Source organism: Erinaceus europaeus, chromosome 13 (assembly GCF_950295315.1).
Source record: "Erinaceus europaeus chromosome 13, mEriEur2.1, whole genome shotgun sequence".
NCBI lineage: Eukaryota > Metazoa > Chordata > Mammalia > Eulipotyphla > Erinaceidae > Erinaceus > Erinaceus europaeus.
Genome location: NC_080174.1, coordinates 60,124,178 through 60,139,726, shown reverse-complemented (window position 1 = coordinate 60,139,726; position 15,549 = coordinate 60,124,178). Strand labels below are relative to the sequence as shown.

At 38.7% G+C, this 15,549-nt stretch overlaps 2 protein-coding genes across 4 annotated transcripts in view; both read right to left on the bottom strand.

The window, feature by feature from the left end:
* The window catches only part of PIK3R3 (phosphoinositide-3-kinase regulatory subunit 3), a 127,603-nt gene that overhangs the window by 33,906 nt on the left and 78,148 nt on the right, over positions 1–15,549 (bottom strand). Inside the window, exon 1 of one of the 3 annotated variants that reach the window (XM_060205982.1) lies at positions 500–544. The exons of the other annotated variants lie outside the window; for them this stretch is intronic. The gene's annotated coding sequence lies outside the window, so the exon portion shown is untranslated. Of the gene's footprint in view, positions 1–499; positions 545–15,549 lie in introns of those variants that run through there. 3 annotated transcript variants of the gene reach the window in all.
* The window catches only part of IPP (intracisternal A particle-promoted polypeptide), a 365,210-nt gene that overhangs the window by 280,578 nt on the left and 69,083 nt on the right, over positions 1–15,549 (bottom strand). The gene's annotated exons all lie outside the window — the stretch shown is intronic.

The window sequence follows — 15,549 nt, the reverse complement described above, 5'->3', positions numbered from 1 at the left end:
TGGCAAAGTGGCTCAAAGTACACCATCCTGAGTTTAACCCCCAAAATCCTATGTACCAGATTCATGGTCTGGCTCTTTCTCGCTCCTTATCCCTGTCATGTAAATAAAGAAATCTTCAAAAGAAACCAGCAATAGGTGGGAGTGATCAGTGCAGCGTATAGATATGATGATCAAGAGTTGGTATCATGTCTGAAAGCAGTTGAGAGTATTTACATTGGAGTAACAACACAACACAGGATCTCAGAGCTTCAGCAGGGTAGGAAGAGAAACACAAGAGTGCAGCTTAACTAATGGAGTTGAAGCTGGCTATGCAGTATATTGGAGTCAATGAGGGCACAGTTCTAGAAGTGGGCAACCTAGTGCAGTAGGGTAAAGCCAAGTAAGGGTGAAAAGAGTTTCTACTTGCAGGGCTGGGCGGTAGCGCAGCGGGTTAAGCGCACATGGTGCAAAAGCGCAAGGGCCGGTGGACCAATCCCGGTTTGAGCCCCTGGCTTCCTACCTGCAGGGGGGTCACTTCACAGGCGGTGAAGCAGGTGTGCAGGTTTCTATCTTTCTCTTCCCCTCCTCTCTCGATTTCTCTCTGTCCTATCCAATAACGACAGGAATAACAAGGATTAGCAACCCCCAATAGGCATACACAGCACCCAGATCTTCATTCCTAATGCTAAAAGGAGCTAGGGCTCTTTGTAGAAACAGCAGATTTCATGGTTGGAGAAAAAAACAAGTACCAAATGAACCTGGGACATAGCACTGTAACAATAAATAATAAACAAGTACACAAAGAGTAAAGAGTTATGACAAATGCACAAAGAACTAGTTTGAAGGCGCTCCCACTACTAAATCTGGCACAAATGAGGTCAACTATTCAATACAAATCAAGTCACTATGGCTTTGCATGTACCAGAGTGGTACTCTGGAATTCTGTCTCTGTTTCCCTCTTTCTCTCATTAGTAAGTAAATCTTTTTAGAATAAAAAATAAAGTGAAAAGGCAAACCATATACAGCATGGGAGAAATTCTTTGTAAATTATATGTCTGACTTTAAAAGATATATCTAGAATAATGAATAATGAATCCTTGCAACTTAATGATAAAGGCAAATGTCTCAGCTAGAAGTGGGCAGAAGATATAAAGAAGCATTTCTCTAAAGATTATACGAATGACCACCAAGCACATGACTCAGTGTCATCAGTCATGAGAAACCAAAACCATAATGACATACCATTTCATATCCACTAAGATGACTATAATCAAAAAGACAAGTAATGGTAAGGAGGTGGAGAAATTTAAACTCTCATACACTGCTAATGAAAATGTAAAATGATACAAAACCTTGAAAAACAGCCTGACACCATGACCTCACTATTTAAAAAAAACTTAAGTGTAAATATTAATAACAGTAATATTTATAATAGGAAAAAACTGGAAGCAACCCAAATGTCTATGAAAAGATGAGTGAATAAATGAAATGTGGTATGTTTTCCACTTAATAAAATATTATTCTTCAGTAAAAATAGGTGAACTATGCCAGAACATGAAGCATGAAAATATTAGCCTAAGTTAAGAAATCGATCACAAAAGACGATCTAATATGTTTCTATTATCCAGAATAGGCAAATCTGTAAGGACAGAAAGCAAACAAAAGGATGCCCAAGGCTATGGGGTTAAAGGGAGACGGGGGAATGACAGCTAATGTGTGTAGGATTTGGTAAACAATAATGAAATATTCCAAAACTGCTTGTGGTATTAACTGCACAACATTGTTAATAAACTTAAAACAAAGTATGTATATACTTTAAGTGGGTAAACTATGTGTATATTATATCTCAGTAAAGCTGTTAACTAATTTATTTTACCAAAAGCACTACTTAGCACCAGCTATGGTTGAGCAAGGGATTGAACGTGGGACTTTGGAGGGTCAGACATGAGTCTTTCTGCATACGTATTATGCTATCTCCCTGCCCAAACCTGTTAATTTTAAAAAATATGTAAGACGTATTGAGTTATTTGATGGAGGGGTCATATCTCATATCTTTTTCTAAGTGGCTATTTATTTATACCCTGTTTGGAAAGGATTTGATGTAACTTATAAAAGTAGCTAGAGTTAGGACTAGAATTTTTTTTTTTTTGCCTCCAGGGTTATTGCTGGGGCTCAGTGCCTGAACTACATATCCACCACTGCTGGAGGCCACTGTTGTTGTGGTGGTTGAATAGGACAGAGAGAAATCTAGAGAGATGGGGAAGACAGAGAAGGGGAGAGAAAGATAAGACACCTGCAGACCTGCTTCACCGCTTGTGAAGTGACCCCCCCCCCGCCCACAGGCGGGGAGCTGAGGGCTAGAATCACGATCCTTAAACTCTTCTGGAGCTTCGCACCATGTGCGCTTAACCTGCTGCGGTACCGTCCAGCCCCCAGAACTAGAATTTTATAAAACTTAAAATTTGACTTTACCTATGTACAAGGATTAGCTGTTTAAATATGTGCCATGGGAGTCGGGCAGTAGCGCAGCGGGTTAAACGCAGGTGGCACAAAGCCCAAAGACCAGAGTAAGGATCCTGGTTCGAGCCCCCACCCCCCACCTGCAGGGGAGTCGCTTCACAAGCGGTGAAGCAGGTCTGCAGATGTCTGTCTTTCTCTCCCCCTGTCTTCCCCTCCTCTCTCCATTTCTCTCTGTCCTATCCAATAAATACAACAATAAAAAACAACAAGGGCAACAAAAGGGAATAAATAAATATTTTTTAAAAATATGTGCCATACCTATGTAAGAAAAAGCACTTCTGTCACTCAAAAGGATAAATCTGGAAGGACACAGTATTTAGCAGACTGAGGCAAATACTATAACAAAGATAAAAAGCAAAATCTAATGAAAACCCAGCAAAATGAGCTGGTAAACTTTTAAGTTCAAATACTATGTTTCTCAAATTTAGTCTTTACTGAATTTAGTGCCATGACTAGCAGGAACAACCAAGAATAAATCTACTTCCTTGGGTCAACAGGTAAATTACAAAATGAATCCAGAAGGAGCCACAGAAACTTGCTGTTGTCTTATGTCCTTTCTCTGGAAAAGCTCACTACTGAAGTGAGTTCATCAGGATGTATGAGGAAGCTGCTAGTTATGGTTAATGATAGTTCACAGTCTGAGAATTGGCACAGTAGATGAAGCATTAGACTCATAAACATGAGGTCCTAAATTCAATCCCTGACATTGCATGTGCCATAAACAAAATTCTGATTCTTTTTCCTCCTCTTGTTGATAAGTGGAAATAAATCTTTTTAAAAAAGTATAATGGGGCAGGGAAGACAACATAACGGTTACACAAAAGACTCATACTGGAGTCTCCAAGATAATCCTCAGCACAAGCATGAGTTGAGCAGTGCTCTGGTATTTCTATGTCCTTCTCTCTATATGCCTCTCTCTTATTATAATAAAGATCTGTGTACCCCACTTGTTCCAGACCTCCTCTCTCTCTCTTCTCCGCCCGACACCTGGCCACAACAACAACATCTATCTTTCTCTCCCCCTCTCTGTCTTCCCCTCCTCTCTCCATTTCTCTCTGTCCTATCCGACAACAACATCAATGCCAACAACAAAAATAACTACAATAAAACAAGGGCAACAAAAGGTAATAAATAAATATTTAAAATAATTAAAATTATTTTTAAGTATAATGATAGTTCACTGACAGATGGTAGCACCAACAAATATAAAATGGCCATTTCACATTTATTATAGAGGGTTGTGCATAGCTCTCTTGTATCTTGCTTTTATCTACATAAATACAAAGATGAAATGACTACAAAGTAGTGTCTACATAAATTTGATAAAAGAATTCAGCTATAATAAACTGTAAGATCTGAAATTAATGTGTTTCCTATTTCTACATTCATAAATATTTTCTATTAAGCAGATATTTATTGACTAACTTTTATGTTATAAAAGCTGAGACTATGCCAGTGAACTAGATAGATGGTATCTGTCCTATGGACTTTATAATCCAAAAGGATAGATTTCAAGGCAGTTCATTATTCCTAAAATCATGAGTATATTCAAATTTAGCTCTACTAACCTAACTTCAATCTTCAAAACAGATACTTTGCTTTCTCTGCTAGATGTTCCTCATCTCCACATATATTATAGAATTACTGGACAAAAATAAAATGGTATCTTAAGTAACATTCCCATGACATGGAAAATAAGCATATTTAACCTATATACCAGTTCCAAATTAGAATCATAAAGGTTAAAAATTCCAACCCACAGGTATATTGCTGTTGTTGTTGTCTGTTACTACTATTACTACTTTGTCACAACTGGTGCTTCACCATTCCAGGTCAACTTCTTCAAATAGAGAAAGCCAGAGAGACAAAGAGTGGAGGGGGATAGATTCCACAGCACTGCTTTCTCCTTGCAGTAGGGGCTAGGGCTCAAACCTGGGTTGCACACAGAGTAAAACAGCATCTTTGTCCAGGTGAGCTTTTGACAACCTAATTATGTGCACTTAAAATAGGTCAAATGGAACACAGAGGAGGAAAAACAATTAGGTTAGACTTAACATCTTGCAACCCCTTGCAAAACAGTTTTTACACTGGGGGATAACTGCACTGCTAGGTGGTAAAATTTATCTTAAAAAATGCTTTCCTTTAAAAAATACTGTATCTATAAAGCATCTAGTACATGCCTGTGAAATGAATCCAGGGCCTCATACATGTATACCACCACTGAGTAGACTCTAGGAACTCTGGTGGTGAAAATTATATGGAATTGTACCCCTCTTATCCCACAATCTTGTTGATCATTATTAAATCACAAATTAAAAAAAAAACTGCAAATAGGTGCCAAGAGATATCTCACTGAGTAGAGCTCACATTTGACCACAAACATGGATTAGTACCAAATGCTCCTGGTACCAAATGGCAGCGCCACACAAGGCACCAGAGGAAACTACATAAATTGTGGAGCTTAACAGTGGTGTTTTTCTCTCCTCTGTTTCCCTCTTCATCATCTGAAATTAAAAAGGAAAAAAAAGCACCTGGGAAATAGCTCAACTGGTGGATCATCAGCCTTATATGTCTGGCATTGCTTGTGCCTTATTTCTCTCCCTTTATCTGTCTTATGTTAAATTGTCTAATATGTAATAAACAAATCAAATCAATAAACAAATAATAAAAGGGAGGAAATACTTTTAAATTGAAAACTATAAGATACTGTTAAAGAAAACAAATGGACACACAAAGAAATGAAAGGATAACCCATGTCCATGGATTGGAAGAATAAATCATGTGTGTTGGGGACTGTTTTTATTTTTGCCATCATGGGCTTCACCACTCTGAGCCAACTTTTTTCAAGTAGAAAGAAGTTTTTGAAGCTTTCTCCAGCATGGCAGGGTCAGCTCTCAAACTTGGGTCATGTGCATAACAAAACATACACACTATCCAGGTGAGGTATCATGTTGGCCCAAGAATAAACATTGTTAAAGTGGCCATCTTACCTAAAGCAATTTATAGCTACAATGGTATTCATCAAGGAACAACAAACAACTCTAAAATGTACGTGGAAGGCCCCATACCTATGGACATGTAATCTTTGACAAAGGGGCCCAGACTATTACATGGGGAAAGCAGAGTCTCTTCAACAAATGGTGTTGGAAACAATGAGTTGAAACATGCAGAAGAATGAAACTGAATCACTGTATTTCACCAAATACAAAAGTAAATTCCAAGTGGATCAAGGACTTGGATGTTAGACCACAAACTATCAAATACTTAGAGGAAAATATTGGCAGAACTCTTTTCCGCATAGATTTTAAAGACATTTTCAATGAAACGAATTCAATTACAAGGAAGACTAAGGCAAGTATAAACCTATGGGACTACATCAAATTAAAAAGCTTCTGCACAGCAAAAGAAACCACTACCCAAACCAAGAGACCCCTCACAGAATGGGAGAAGATCTTTACATGCCATACATCAGATAAGAGTTTAATAACCAACATATATAAAGAGCTTGCCAGACTCAACAACAAGACAACAAATAACCCCATCCAAAAATGGGGGGAGGACTTGGACAGAATATTCACCACAGAAGAGATCCAAAAGGCCGAGAAACACATGAAAAAATGCTCCAAGTCTCTGATTGTCAGAGAAATGCAAATCAAGACAACAATGAGATATCACTTCACTCCTGTGAGAATGTCATACATCAGAAAAGGTAACAGCAGCAAATGCTGGAGAGGGTGTGGGGTCAAAGGAACCCTCCTGCACTGCTGGTGGGAATGTCAGTTGGTCCAACCTCTGTGGAGAACAGTCTGGAGGACTCTCCGAAGGCTAGAAATGGACCTACCCTATGACCCTGCAATTCCTCTCCTGGGGATATATCCTAAGGAACTCAACACATCCATCCAAAAAGATCTGTGTACACATATGTTCTTGGCAGCACAATTTGTAATAGCCAAAACCTGGAAGCAACCCAGGTGTCCAACAACAGATGAGTGGCTGAGCAAGTTGTGGTATATATACACAATGGAATACTACTCAGCTGTAAAAAATGGTGACTTCACCGTTTTCAGCCGATCTTGGATGGACCTTGAAAAACTCATGTTGAGTGAAATAAGTCAGAAACAGAAGGATGAATATGGGATGATCTCACTCTCAGGCAGAAGTTGAAAAACAAGATTAGAAAAGAAAACACAAGTAGAACCTGAAATGGAATTGGCATATTGCACCCAAGTAAAAGACTCTGGGGTGGGTGGTTGGGTGGGGAGAATACAGGTCCATGAAGGATGATAAATGACATAGTGGGGGTTGTATTGTTAAATGGGAAACTATGTTATGCATGTACAAACTATTGTACTTACTGTTGAATGTAAAACATTAATTCCCCAATAAAGAAATAATTTAAATTTTAAAAAATTAAAAAATAAAAAAACAGCTATGACAACAATAACAATAACAACTACAACAAGCGCAACAACAAGGGCAACAAAATGGGAAAAATGGCCTCCAGGAGCAGTATATTTGTAGTGCAGGCACTGAGCCCCAGTGATAACCCTGGAGGCAAAATAAATAAATAAATAAATAAGATGCTTCATTCTTTCTATTTCGACCAATATATTCATCTTTTTGTCACTCATCCTCCCAACTGTATTTTCTAAGACTCCAATCACACATTGCTACATCCATTTTCGTACCTGCTCTTTACCTTAGTCTGGTAGGGGTGGAGAGGCCTATCACCTTCTATTTAGTTTCCCTACAAAGGGTCTCTAATCCTACGCAGGCTCTCAATGCAATCCAAAAATCCTTTTCTAGATTTCTTACTCTCTCAAGATTCACTATGGTCATTTCAAATCTTTTTTTTTTTTTTTTTTTTTATTTATTTATTCCCTTTTGTTGCCCTTGTTGTTTTATTGTTGTAGTTATTATTGTTGTTGTCGTCGTTGTTGGATAGGACAGAGAGAAACGGAGAGAGGAGGGGAAGACAGAGAGGAGGAGAGAAAGGTAGACACCTGCAGACCTGCTTCACCGCCTGTGAAGCGACTCCCCTGCAGGTGGGGAGTCGGGGTTCAAACCGGGATCCTTATGCCGGTCCTTGTGCTTTGCGCCACCTGCGCTTAACCCGCTGCGCTACAGCCCGACTCCCGGTCATTTCAAATCTTTCCCACTGTCCTCAAACATATTTTCTCTTCATTCAATTTTGGTGGGCCCCATTTCAGACAAAATAAATAAATAAATAAATAAATAAATAAATAAATAAATAAATAAATAAATAAATAAATATTATGAGCAGATAGCTATTTCAATTTTCTAGAAATTTATATGCAACCATACCTATTTTTATTTAAATTAGTCCTTCTGCTAGATGCTCTGAACCTACTTTTACCAACAGATACCCTATACCTTGCCTCTCTTGCTTTACATGTTCCTTTAAATCTTATCAATATGCCCAAATCCCTTAATTATAGTTCCCATGACACAAGTGGTTTTCTTAGTTTCTAAGTCCTTCTAAAGAGGTCATGAAAGCTTTAAGGTTTTTCTCTAGAAAAATGTACACATACACATATTTTTTTATATAGTCATATTTGGGAAGGGGGAGTCCATAAGGCTCAGATTAAGAATTTATATCCTGTAATTTCTATTTTCCCTTCTTTGTAACCAAGTTTTTCCCCCCAAGAGCTATATACACTTTCTCTCCACTTAAATTCCTCCCTGGATCCATTGCAATCCTGTCTCCTAGCCTCATAACTCCACTGAAACTACTCTTACCAATGTCAGTAGCCCTGCTGCCAAATTCAGTAGACACTTTTTAGTCGCTATCTGAAGCATTTAATACCACTAGTAATTCACTGTTTTTTGAAACATCGTCTTTACTCAGTATGAGACTCTACACTCATCTGCAGTTTTTCTACCTCTGGTCTTTCTTTCTAAACTGTCATAGGCTCCTTTTCCTAGGCCAAATGAAATATTAGCAGGGATCTATCTTTTGGTTGTCTTCTCACCCCACCACTTTACACCAAAAACATCATAAACAGGCAGTCAGTCATAATGATAGTTATAATGGTCAGAACTATATTGTTTTGACCTGACAACCAACTATATTCTCAGGGTGTTTAATTTGCCATCATGTAAAAATTAAGGACTTCCACATCAAAATTGCTATTTTTTTTTCCAAACAAACAAAAAACTAAACTAAAAAGCAATAATTATCCCCTAAGGACTGCCCAGACAGCTAAGGTCAAGTGTTAGTTGTCACTTTTATTTCTCTCATATAACATTTAACTTACATGTTCAGTATATTTCACTCATTAATAGCTGTAGACAGTAAGCCTGCAACGGTATGTTCTGTACATTTTCTTTGAATGGTAGACATCCCAAATCTTATCTCCAACTACCTAATCCCCACACTTTGCTAATTTCTATGTGTAATTCATTCAGAAATCTTCTGGCATCTCTTCATGAACCTTCCAAGAGAACTACTTCTCCAGCAAGACTTAATACCCCTCTATAAAATACTATAAGCATTTTCTTCTTAACCCTATCAGAGAACTTGTCAGTCACTACTAGACTATTTTTCTTAATATTAAGATGGCAGTACTATTCAAAGTGATCTACAGATCCAATGAAAACTCTATCAAAATCCCATCATCTTTTGGCAGGAATGGAAAAACCAATCTACAAATTTTTATAGAATTGATAGTCAAAATATCCTTGAAAAGAATAGTTAAAAAATAATCTTGGGGGTTGGGCGGTAGCGTAGAGGGTTAAGCGCAAACGGTACAAAGCGCAAGGACAGGCGTAAGGATCACGGTTCGAGCCCCCGGGTCCCCACCTTCAGGGGAGTCGCTTCACAAGTAGTGAAGCAGGTCTGCAGGTGTCTATCTTTCTCTCCCTCTGTCTTCCCCTCTTCTCTACATTTCTCTCTGCCTTATCCAACAACGAACGACATCAACAACAGCAATAATGACCTCAACAAGGCTACAACAACAAGGGCAACAAAAGTGGGGGGAAATGGCCTCCAGGAGCAGTGGATTCATGGTGGAGGTACTGAGCCCCAGCAATAACCCCGGAGGCAAAAATAAATACATAAACAAAATAAATAAATAATCTTGAAAAAAAAAAGTTGCGAGGCCTGAAGATAGGTCACCAAGCAAACCACGTTTTACCATGAGTGAGGAATAGGGTTCAATCTCCACCCACCCCACATGGATGCACTATGAAAAGAGGATGCTTCCTTAGTGGTGGAGCGGTGCTCTGGTATCTCTTTTCTCTCTCTCTCTGTTTCCCACTTTCTAAGAGAAAAAGAGAAAGTATCTTCTGGGAGTAGTGGAACCATTCAGGTATGAAGCCCCAGTGGAAAACTAAAGACATCAAGAGAGAGAGAAGGTGGTGGAGGAAGGGGGGGAGAAGAAAAATAAAAATCTAGGATTTCATACTTCTCTATTTCAAAACTTACTACAAAGCTTTAGTAATCAAAGCATGATGGTACTGGCACTGGGGCAGACACAGAGACTAACAGAACAGAACTGAGAAATCATAAACAAACATGTATACACACAAAATATTTTGGACAAGAGTTCAAAAACCATTCAATAGTTAGAGAATAGTCTTTTCAATGTTTGGGATTGGGAAACAAATTATACACATGGAAAAATTGAAGTTGGGTACCTACCTCACACTATATATGAAAGCTAAGAACTAAAAACTAAGTTATTTGGAACATAAAGGGAAATATTTAAGCACTGAATTTGGTAATGTAAAAATACTACAGATGCTGTAGAAATAGTATTGTGATTCCTAAAAAGTTAAACCTAGGATCAGAGACAACTCACTGGTGGGATGCTTGCATTGTTAAATATGTTGTTCAGATTCAAGCTACAGTACCACATGAGTGCATGGAACTTGCTCCGGAGCGGTGATGTCTCTCATTTCTGCCTCTCTAAAAACATGAGCACCTCTGAAAAAAGCAGTCTAGAGCACTATAATCACATATGTATGATGTCATGCAATAATTATTATAACAATAACTCTTATCTCCCACTAATTCATATATATAACTTATTTTTTGCCTCCAGGGTTGTTGCTGGGGGTCAGTGCCTGTACTACGAATCCACTGCTCCTGGAAGCTATTTTTTCCCTTTTGTTGCCCTTGTTGTTATTGTTGCTGTTGTTGTTGTTGGATAGGACAGAGAAATTGAGAAGAGGAGTGGAAGACAGAGGGGGGGAGAGAAAGATAGACATCAGCAGACCTGCTTCACAACTTGTGAAGCAACTCTCCTGCAGGTGGGGAGCCGGGGGCTCAAACTGGGATCCTTACTCTGGTCCTTGTGCTTAGTACTATGTGTGCTTAACCTGGTACACTACTGCCCGGGCTCCCATATATGTTTTTTTAAGGATTTTTTTTTTTTTTATTCCCACAAAGGTTGTCACAAAACTCAGTACCTGTATCATGAACCCACCACACCCAGCAGTCACTCTCCCCACACTTTTTTAAAAATTTACTTTATTTGATAGGACAGAGGGAAGTTGAGAGGGAAGGAGAGATAAAGAGAGGGAGAGAAACCTGCAACACTGCTTCACCACTCACAAAGATTTTTCCCTGCGGGTAGGGACTGAGGAATTGAACCCAGTCCATCAGTTAGGTCATGTGTGCGCTCAACTGGGTACAACACTGTCTGCCCCCAACCACCCCATATGTTTTCCTTCTCACAATTCACTGTCCTCAGGTGTCTAAACCCTTTTTCTTTTTCCTAGTAACTTCTTAACAATTATTAACCCTTTGTTAAAATGTTATTCAAATTCTCATAGGTTTTTAAAGAGATTCATAAAATAGATAAACATTTAGCCAGATTAAACAGGAAAAAGAGGCAAAGTTCAAAATCACAACTTAAAGAGAAGATATTAAAACTAATACCACAAAGATCATAAATGACTATCAAGAAAAATTAAATGATAAAAGTTAGACAACCTAAAAGAAATGGAAAAACCACTATAAATGTGACCTACCAAGACCAAAGCAAGAGGAAATAGAAAATCTGAACAGAACAACAAGCAGTAAGGAGACTGAATCAGTAATCAAAACCCTTTCAACAAACAAAAGTCCAAGACAAGATAATGTCACTACAGAATTCTGCCAAACATTTTTTTTAACCAGAGTACTGATCAGCTCTGGCTTATGGTGGTGCAGCGGATTGAACCTGGGACTTCAGAGCCTCAGGCATGAGAGTGTTTTTGCATAACCATTATGATATTTACCCCCATACTTTGCCAAATATTTATGAAAGAATACCAATTTCAAATACTACCAGAATAGAGAAGTTGAAGGAACACTTCCAAAACTCATTTTGCAAAGCCAGTTTATCATCATGCTAAAGTCAGAAAAGGATATTACAAGAAAGAAAACTGCAAGCTAATATCTCTGATGAACACAGAAGCAAAAATACCCGAAACATATTAGCAAACCAAATTCAGCAATACATTAATTATACATCATGATATGGGGAATTTATTGGAGAGTTGCAAAGACAGTTCAACATCTTTAAAATGTCCATTCTCATCATTTTTATTCAAACGAGTACTGGAAGTCCTAGCCAGAACAATTACGCAAGAAAAAGAAATAAAAGACATCCAAATTAGAAAAGAAGTAAAAGACATTTCATTTGCAGATGACTATGTATATGTATGTATAGGTGCACATGCACGCGTGCACACAGACACATCCTAAAGCTTATTAAAACTACTAGAGGGAGTCGGGCGGTAGCACAGTGGGTTAAGCGCACGTGATGCAAAGCGCAAGGACTGAAGTAAGGATCCCAGTTCGAGCCCCCTGCTCTCCACCTTCAGGGGAGTCGCTTCACAAGTGGTGAAGCAGGTCTGCAGGTGTCTATCTATTCTCTCCCCCTCTGTCTTCCCCTCCTCTCTCCATTTTTCTCTGTCCTATCTAACAACAACAATAACTATAACAATAAAACAATAAGGGCAACAAAAGGGAATAAATATTAAAGAAAAAACTACTAGAATAAACTATTTCAGTATAGCTGCAGAACACAAAACCAATGAACAAAAATCAGTTGTGTTTCTATACACTAAGAAATAATTAACCACAATATAAAGAAATTAAGAAAACAATTCTAGGGCAGGGGTAGATAGCATAACGGTTATGCAAAGAGACTCTCATGCCTGAGGCTCTGAAGTCTCATGTTCAGTCCCCCGCACCACCAAAAGCCAGAGCTGACTAGTGCTCTGGTTAAAAAGAAGAAAATAATTCTAGGGGCCAGGCCACTTGGCACATCTGGTTAAGCACACACATTATAGTGCAGAAGGACCTGGGTTCAAGCTCTTGGTCCCCACCTACAGGGGAAAAGCTTTGAGTGTATTGAAGCAGGGATGCAGGTCTCTCTCTCTCTCTCTCTCTCAATTTCTCTCTGTCTCAGATAAATGAATAAATAAAATATTTTTAAATGCTAACTTGAAACTGTTTCAACCTGCCTTTTCTTATTTATTTTCCTGCTTGTTGCTCTAGTTATTTAACATTGTTATGGTTATTATTGTTGTTATTGACGTCATTATTGTTGGATAGGACAGAGAGAAATGGAGAGGGGAGGGGAAGACAGAGGGGAGAAAGACACCTGCAGACCTGCTTCATCACCTGTGATCCTTTGGCCGGTCCTTGCACTTTGTGCCACCTGTGCTTAACCCGGTGTACTACCGCCCAACCCCTAAGTAAAATATTTTTTAAAAGAAAACAGTCTACAGCCATACCACCCTGAACATGCCCGATCTCGTCTTATCTTGAAAGCTAAAAGAAAATAATTCTATTTACAATAGAAAATATTAGTAAAAAAATACCAAGGAGCCAAGTTTAACCAAGGAGGTAAACTATGTATTGAAAACTGTAAAACAGTAATGAAAGGCATTGAAAAATTAATAGGAAGAACACTGTTAAAATATCCATGCTACCCAAAATAATCTATAAATGAACTGCAATTCCTATAGAAATTCTACCAGCAGTTCTTTTCAAAATAGAATTAATCTAAAATTTGTTTGGAACCACAAAAGACCCCATATAACCAAAGCAATCTTGAGAATAAAGAAAAATAAAGCTGGAAACTTCATACTCTGACTTCAAACTATACTACAAAGCTATAGTACTCAAAATATCATGGTGTTAGCATCAGTAAAGCCACAAAAATCAATGGAACAAAATAGAGAGCCCCCAAACAAACTCACATGTGTGCTCAATAACAAGAGAATTAAGAATATGTAATAAGGAAAGGACAGTCTCACCAATAAATGGAACTGGGAAAACTGGAAAACCACATGGAAAAGAATGAAACAAGTACTCTTAATCCATACACAAAATAGATTAAAGCCTTGTATGTAAGACTTGAAAGTTCCAAAATAAAGTAGGTAGTATCCACCATGGTCTTGGTTTTGGAACTGATGTTTTAATTTGACACCAAAATAAAAGGCAGCAAAAGTACAAGTTGGACTGTATCAAACTAAAAACCTTCTGGAAAGCAAAGGAAACCATCAACAAGATAAAAAGGCAAGCTACTGGGGGCCAGGTGGTAGCACAGTGGGTTAGGTTAGGTGCACATGGCATGAAGCGTGAGGACTGACATAAAGATCCTGGTGTGAGCCCCCAGCTCCCCACCTGCAAGGGGGTCACTTCACAATCGGTGAAGCAGGTCTGCAAGTGTCTATCTTTATCTCCACCTCTCTGAGTCTTCCCCTCCTCTCTCCATTTCTCTCTTTTCTATCCTACAACAATGACAGCAATAACAACAATAATAACCACAACAATAAAACAACAAAAGCAACAAAAGAGGGGGAAGGCCTCCAGGAGCAGCAAATTCCTGGTGCAGGCACAGAGCCCCAGTGATAATCTTGGAGGCATAAATAAATAAATAAATAAATAAATAAATAAATGTCATGCTACCAAATAAGGAAAAGTATTTGCAGGAGCCAGAGCTGGCTTGCCCACTACAGTGTACCCATTACCATCTGAGGACCCAAGTTTAAGCACCCAGCCATCATATGGGCATGTCTGTAGGGGAAGGCCTCACAAGTGGTGGAGAGTTGCTATGGTTTCTCTTCTTCTCTCTGTCTCATAATCTCTGTGTTTCCCCCTCTATCTATAAAAGGGCAGGAAATGATGACTGGGAACTGTGGAGTTGTGTGGGCAGCAAGTTCCAGCATTAACCCTGGTGGGAAAAAAAAAGAAAAGAAAAAGGAAAAGGTAAAAGAAAAAGAAGAAAAGATTGCAAATCATCTATCAGATAAGGGGTTAATGTCCAAAATATACAAAGGACTTACACAAATCAATAGCAAAACAAACTAAACCAATTTTAAAAAACTGGGCAAGGGGCTAGGTGGTGGTACAACTGGTTGAGCACATACATTACAGTGTCCAGGGACACAGACTCAAGCTCCCAGTCCCCAGCTATAGGGAAAAAGATTCACAAGCAATGATATAATGCTGAAGACCAGCCCCTCTCTCTCCCTCCCCATCTCTCCACCCTCCCTCTCCTATCCCTTCTCCCTATTTCTACTATCCCTCTCAATTTATCTTTGTCTCTATCCAAAATAAAAATAACTTTTTGAAGAAATTTAAGAAAATCTAAAAAAAATTAAGAAAACTTTAAAAAGTTTAATTTTTGAGCAGGAGATCTTAACATTCTTACAAGGCAGGCATATATATATAATGGATAGCAGGTACACAAATGAAAAGATGTTCAACAGCGCAAGTAATCAGAGAAATACAAACCAAAGCCATAATGAGTTAATTCCTCACATCTATCAAGATAGCTATTATCAAAAAGACCAGGGAGTCGGGCGATAGCACAGCAGGTGGCCCAAAGCACAAGGACCTATGTAAGGGTCCGGGTTCAAGCCCCCGGCTCCCCACCTGCAGGGGAGTTGCTTCACAGGTGGTAAAGCAGGTCTGCAGGTGTCTATCTTTCTCTCCTCCTGTCTTCCCCTCCTCTCTGTCCTATCCAACAGTGGCAACAACAATAAAACAGTAAGGGCAACAAAAGGGAATAAATAAATATATAT